General features: G+C 34.4%; 1 long non-coding RNA gene across 1 annotated transcript; it reads right to left on the bottom strand.

The window, feature by feature from the left end:
* Positions 1-1335: 1335 nt before the first annotated feature.
* Positions 1336-6821, bottom strand: LOC133180498 (uncharacterized). The gene is made up of 3 exons (XR_009720338.1): positions 6761-6821; positions 3013-3116; positions 1336-1384 (listed from the first exon to the last, which is right to left on the bottom strand). It is a non-coding gene; the product is annotated as an uncharacterized LOC133180498 (long non-coding RNA).
* Between the last annotated feature and the right edge of the window lie 671 nt (positions 6822-7492).

A 7492-nucleotide genomic window follows, 5' to 3' on the forward strand; every position in this document is an offset into this window, starting at 1 on the left:
AATATAGGAGCTCCTATATAGACCATATAGGAGCTCCCATATTTTGAACATGTATTTTCAATGTTGTGAACAGTATTTGGGTCAACGATTATAACATGTATATGACAGAGCTCCAAAAAGTCAATCCAGCTTTTCCAACATGCCTTCCCGTGCATGTTTGTCATTCAAATCCAAGACAACACCATAAAAAAAATCATCACAATTTATTATCCATTTTCATATAATTTTATTACATTCTATCTCCCACCCCACCCTGAGTGGCAATTTTTGGTCTTGATTTTTCGACAATGAGTAAATATTACAATATAATAATGTACCTCTTGTCATCAAATGGGTAGGTCAATAACAAATCATTACCAGATAACTTTAAATAAATGTGCAAATTACTTTCAGGAAAATGGCAAAGAAACTATTTGCAAAATATTCAAATAGCAAATGCCTCGATTACTTTGGTATACATATTTAACAAGAGGCCCAGGGGCCACCTCGCTCACCTGAGTACTGTGGCTAGGAAAAAAGCAAAAATCAGTTTAGTATTGAAAAGCTTAAATGCACAAGTGGTCCTGACCTACCCCTAAAAGGGGGGAGTATGATTTGAACAAAATTGAATCTACACTAACTAAGGATGCTTACATATTTTTTTGACTGTGACCTTTTTTTCCTAATAGTTTGAACTTTCATTGTGGCCCCACCATACACCCAGGAGGTCATGATTAGAACAAACTTGAATCTACCCTACCTGACAATGATTCCACATGAGTTTCATCTTTCCTGGCCCATTGGTTCTAGAGAAGAAGATTTTTCAATGGTGCCATTAAATTTTCGCTATTTCATATTTATGAAAGTTTACAATGACAACGAGAGACAACGGACAAATTTTGATCAGAAAAGCTCACTTGAGCCTCCGGCTCAGGTGAGCTAATAAATTCAATCAATATAAATGCAGAAATTCAATTTTTTTTTTTTAAAACATGCAGATCCCAGTTCATCAGCGGTAATCTGAGACATGGATGTGACATTTTAAATGGAGTATCAAATGGACATATTTCAACTAGAAATTTATCAAAAATGCATCACTTCAAATGTGTCAAATGATGTCAAAAGGACAAATTTCATGTACAAATTAATCAGGAACAACACATGCATTCTTTCATCAAGAATTCTCTGAAATTCACCAAGACTCTTCTTTCTTCAAAGTTATTCACATTGCAATTTTTTTGTCCAGACCAGCACACTTTTCTATCGAAATTTCTCTGATTTTTATCAAGGCTGTGTTATCTTCCCATTGCAAGATTTTTGTCCTTAGGTCTTAAACTTATGACGTGCTCAAAGTCTATCAGGGTGAAGTTAAGACTCCCAACATCAAATTTATGGTTCCTGAACCCTGAAAAATAACATTCAAAACACAATTAGAGTGTTTATAATTATTATGCATAATCAAGGGGACTGGGTAGGATGGATTTTTTTCATGATAAGTATGACAAGTGGAAGGCTTTCAATGTGACAGCAAACTGGTTATTCCTAGTGTGAACAGAACTGGCATTTCTTACATAAATAAAAAAATTGTCCATTTGCAAGAGTTATTTCACTTTATGGAAAAAAAAACCCTCCCCATTGTTCTCACTATATCCTTTGTAACTTGCCTGTAAATTTTTAAAAAATCTTTAAACTTCTTTTGACAATTTTATACCGTATTTTTATTGGCAAAGTATGGCAAAAAAAAAAAACAAAAAAAAAACAATCATAATGAACATACACTAGGCTATTTTGCATAGAAATGACTAAGGTCAAATGAAAATCCCATGGGCCACATTGCTCACTTGAGCTCTAGATCTTTGGCATTCAGTATTGAAAAGTTAAAATTCATACTGGGTCCGAACTAATCCTAAGGGGAGGAGAAGCAGGCATGATTTGAACAAACTTAAATCTACACTAACTGATGATGTTTTCTATTTCTTTGACTAAGGCCTAGATAAATAAATTGTGTGTTTCCCGTTCCCTGACCGACCCTAAAATATATGAGCCGACCCTGAAAAATTTATCCGCTGATATCTTTCTGGAAGTAAACAATTCCATTTTCACTATTAGAAATCCAAATCTTGATCACTTCGGTGTTTGGGAAATTGCATATCCTATACACATTAAACAGAAATACCATTAGTAAGCCACCCTTTTGGGAAAAAGAAATGAACTTAGTCTCTTTGTTTTTCTCATTTTGTTTATTGTCAAAGTTGAATTTTAACTAATAAAATGTTAAAATAAAATAAAATGTTTTGCCTACCTACTATTTTTTCTCGGTTTGGAATATGAAACATACTATTTATTTTATCTTGTCCTAATCATGGCCTTAGAAGATTTTTGGTTATCTTTCCTTTGTATTCTTGTGTAAAACTTTGTCCATTGTGGCCCCATCCTAACCGCAGGGGTCATGATTTAAACAAATATGAATCGATACTACCTGAGGATTGTTCCACACATATTTTATTTCCTGACCCAGTGGTTCTTGAGAAGAAGATTTTCAAATGACATTCACCAAACTTTTTCTTAATTATCTCCCCTTGGCCCTTCATTTGAATGAATTTAAATCCTCTCCACCCAATACAGTACTGCCTTGTGATAAATTGGGTTGATTTCTGGACAAAAAATTTGAAAAGTTGAAAATTTATGGATGACACACAACATTTATGTATGATAGACAGATGCCAGACACTCTTTGATCAGAAAAAATTCACTTGAGCCTTAGACTAAGGTGAGCTAAATTGTAAATAATTAATTATTAAGTAGATGTCTGTTTTAAACATATCAAAAAAGTGTTAATCTAAATATAACACCTACTAGATTATGTACAACCTAAAATTTATATTTTCTGCAGGATAAATTAAAAAAAATCTCCATGTAAAAATTTGCAAGTACCCATTACATTTTCTTACCCCCCCCCCCACCCCCCTCGGTAAATCTGCCAATGTAATAAATAATTTCTTAATTCTATCTAACCATTATTGTCCTTTTTACCTCTGTGTCATCCATAATTCTTTGAGTGGAAAATCTTTTTCTTTCTTTACAACACTGATTTCTTTCTTTAAAACCTGCCTCTAAAAATCAAGACTCTGTTGCTCCTAAAATTAAATGTGCAAATAATTCAAAAACTACAGCATAATTTCTTTTTCTCATGGTGACTGATAATTGAACAAAAAAGTAGAATTTCTCATATTTAGAATTTGTCAATTGACTCTTTTAATGGCAGTGGCTGGAAAAACAGAAGTGATTTTTTTTTTGTTCAAAAGGTCATTGAGCAGTGTTTTTGGCATGATTGGGACATATCTGAAACTACACTACCTGAGGATGCTTCCATATTTCTTTCATTTATCATGGCTTTAGAAGATTTTCATAGATTTTTTCCCCTGTAAGTGGGTACTTTCCTTAAGGCCCCACTCTACCCCCAGGAGTCATGACTTGAACAAATCTGAATCTATACTACCTAAGGATGCTTCCATATAAATATCACCAATCATTGCTTTGCTGATTTTGAAAAGAATTTTTTTAAAAAGGTTTTTCCTATGTATAATCTTTTGTAAATATTTGATCATCCATTGTTGCCCCGCCCTAACCCCTGGGGTCATGATTTAAACAAATTTGAATCAACACTACCTGAAGATCTTTCCACACAGGTTTCATCTTTCCTGGCCCAGTGGTTCTTGAGAAGTTTTTAAAAGATGCCATTAATTTTTCACTCATTTGTAATTACCTCCCTTTAGAAGAAGGCATGGCCCTTCATTATACCCCACGCAACAAGTTGCGTGAGGTATAATGTTTTTGACCCGTCCGTCAGTCAGTCAGTCAGTGTGTCAGTCAGTCAGTCAGTCAGTCAGTCCGTCAGTCCTGTTTTTTTGTCAGCGCAACTCCTCATAAACCGCTGCACAGAATTTCATCAAACTTTGCAGATATTTAGGACACAATGTGTAGATGTGCATATTACCAGGAAATTCCGATTCCTTTATTTTTTCTCGGAATTTCGGCACTTTTCAACTTAGATTTTTGGCCATATCTTGAATATGGAGATGAACAGTTTGTCAGCGCAACTCCTCATAAACCAATGCACAGAATTCGGTCAGACTTTGCAGATATTTAGCACACAATGTATAGATGTGCATATTACCAGGAAATTCCGATTCCTTTATATTTTCTTGGAATTTCGGCACTTTTCAACTTAGATTTTTGGCCATATCTTCAATATAAAGATGAACAGTTTGTCAGCACAACTCCTCTTAAACCGCTGCACAGAATTTGGTCAAACTTTGCAGATATTTAGGACACAATGTGTAGATGTGCATATTACCAGGAAATTCCGATTCCATTATTTTTCTGGGAATTTCAGCACTTTTCAACTTAGATTTTTGGCCATATCTTGAATATAGAGATGAACAGTTTGTCAGCGCAACTCCTCTTAAACCGCTGCACAGAATTTGGTCAAACTTTGCAGATATTTAGTACACAGTGTGTAGATGTGCATATTACCAGGAAATTCCGATTCCTTATTTTTCTGGGAATTTCGGCACTTTTCAACTTAGGTTTTTGGCCATATCTTGAATATAGAGGTGAACAGTTTGTCAGCACAACTCCTATTAAACCGCTGCATAGAATTTAGTCAAACTTTGCAGATATTTAGCACACAATGTATAGATGTGCATATTACCAGGAAATTCCGATTCCTTTATATTTTCTTGGAATTTCGGCACTTTTCAACTTAGATTTTTGGCCATATCTTCAATATAAAGATGAACAGTTTGTCAGCACAACTCCTCTTAAACCGCTGCACAGAATTTGGTCAAACTTTGCAGATATTTAGGACACAATGTGTAGATGTGCATATTACCAGGAAATTCCGATTCCATTATTTTTCTGGGAATTTCAGCACTTTTCACCTTAGGTTTTTGGCCATATCTTGAATATAGAGATGAACAGTTTGTCAGCACAACTCCTCTTAAACCGCTGCACAGAATTTGGACAAACTTTGCAGATATTTAGTACACAGTGTGTAGATGTGCATATTACCAGGAAATTCCGATTCCATTATTTTTGCCTTAAGAGTTTTGCCTTTTATTGAAGAAACTTTCCAGCTAGGTAATAAGAAACTCCACTGGAATCAGCTTTTTATAATGAAATTCTATGTGAAATATTTTATGACCTTAAAAGACCCCTATTGATTTTGAGATCAAAATATTAATGGTTTAACACAAACACACACTCACACACACACCATCTTCGATAGTTCTCTCCCCCCCCCCCCCCCCCCCCTTCAAATTGGTGTGCTTTGCCTTAAATAATTTCATAAGTACAGTATATAAACAGATTCATATGACTACATCATAATTTTGTTTCCATCAATTATTTAAATGTGTAAACTGTCATGTGTTGGACATGGACTTACACTCATTAACAAATCGAAATCACTGAGGAATTTAAATAACAGTTTGTCGGCATAATTCCGGCACTGAATTTCCTGAAACTTTGTAGGTATTTCAGAATAATGTATAGATTTGTATATTACCAAGAAATTTTGATTCCATTATTTATCTAGAAACTTCAGCCCAGTTAAATTTGTAACATACAAAGATTTGAATGTCCTTATATGCAAGAAGTTTTGATGTGATGATTTTTTGCAAGTAATGCCCCTTTTTTGAATTATACTGTGTATTTAAAATGCACTGTGCCATTCATTACGTGTTGCATTGTCGAGTTTTGGGGAAGCGTGGGGTATGTGAGCTTGCTCACTTTTTCTTTCATTTGAACAAACTTGATTCCCCTTTACCCATGGATACTTTATGGCAAGTTTGGTTGAAATTGGCCCAGTAGTTCTTGAAAAGAAGTCAAAAATGTGAAAAGTTTACAGACAGACAAAATGTTCATTTGGCTCAGGTGAGCTAAAACCAAATCCAACACACGAGTGTTGCCTAATTGTGTTTAGTGATTTGTGCAGTTAACTGGTAGCTAATTGAATACACCGTGTAAAATGTAAAAATTAACAATAACATAGCTCTTGCTCATGTTAACAAACATAGGCTCATGTTAACAAACATAGGGTCGCCTGCTTGGCACAGTGGTTAAAGCATTTGCTTTAGAATCGAGTAAGGAGTTGATCCTTACATCACGGGTTCGAATCCCACTGCGGGAGGTGGAGACCGGTCTTTCGGATGAGACCGTATAAAACCTGTGTTGCAGTAGGTGCTGGCATGAAAAAGATCCCTCACTGCTCAATGACTCTGAGTGCCGAGTATAGGTCCATATGAGTGAAAAATTCTCGAGAGGGACGTTAAACAACAAACACACAAACATAGGTGTTTGGTGCCATATTAAGAGAAATGTTTTGGTCCAATCATAGATAACTACATAAAATCAGCAAATCAAGACAAGTCATCAATAGTCAGATTTTCAACTGACAGTAAGACTCAATGTAAATGATTTACTGCAGAGAAAATTCAAGCTAAAACTTTAAAATACGAGCATATACTGATAGTAAAGATATATCTGTTAGTAAAGATATATCATATAATTTATTGCCACTTTACCTATATATGGAACATAAAATCACCATGTAATCTCCATCCCCTATACAAAGGTACAGAGATAATTCGAACTAGTTTCTTCGGAAGCTGTAGTTCAATTACAATATGCTGACAGCTGATTTCTGAGACATTTCCTTTATCGAATGAATGTAAATCACTTACTTGTACAATAATATCACAAAATCATCTTTACTTACCGGCATACTGCCTGACTTTCACTGGCACTGCCGCACCGTTGATATTAGCACATGGCCTTGAGTCACGTGATTGTCTTCGGCAGACAAACGTTTCCTTTGTCAAGCGTCCAAATAATAATCTTTCTCGAAATTGGTGAATGTCAAGATTATAATTGTGCTGTGCATCAGAATCATACAAACGTTTGATTTTGTCAAGCGTCTAAATAATAATAATGTTGCATCTTTTCTGGTCGAGATTATTATTGTTGAACATTATAATTATTGTATGATCGATGTGGAATATAATTGTTATAATTTTGAGGCGAAATAAAAATAATGTGTACACATGGACAGACAAGATTATAATTATTAAGAAAGAATAATTATTATAATTTTGAGGCGAAATAAAAATAATGTGTGTAGACATCGACTGACAAGATTATAATTTGGAGGTGTATAAAAATAATGTCTCCGTACTAACTGAAAAGATTATAATTGTAAAGTGAGAATAATTATTATAATGTTGGGGCAGAATAAAAATAATGTGTACACGTTTGGCAGACAAGATTATAATTGTTGCAGGAAAATAATAATGTTGTAAAGAAAAACCAAGATTTTTATTTTTGTATGAGATAATTATTTTTGGTATACTTATATAGGAAAAAATAATAATAATGTGGGGGTACCCTACGGCTTTCCATACATAACATTATCTTCCTTAGACATTATCAAAATCCTTACCTTTTCGACGGA

The sequence above is a fragment of the Saccostrea echinata genome, unplaced genomic scaffold, assembly GCF_033153115.1.
Source record: "Saccostrea echinata isolate AGI-Se365-2 ecotype Australia unplaced genomic scaffold, CSIRO_AGI_Sech_v1 ptg000006l, whole genome shotgun sequence".
Lineage (NCBI taxonomy): Eukaryota > Metazoa > Mollusca > Bivalvia > Ostreida > Ostreidae > Saccostrea > Saccostrea echinata.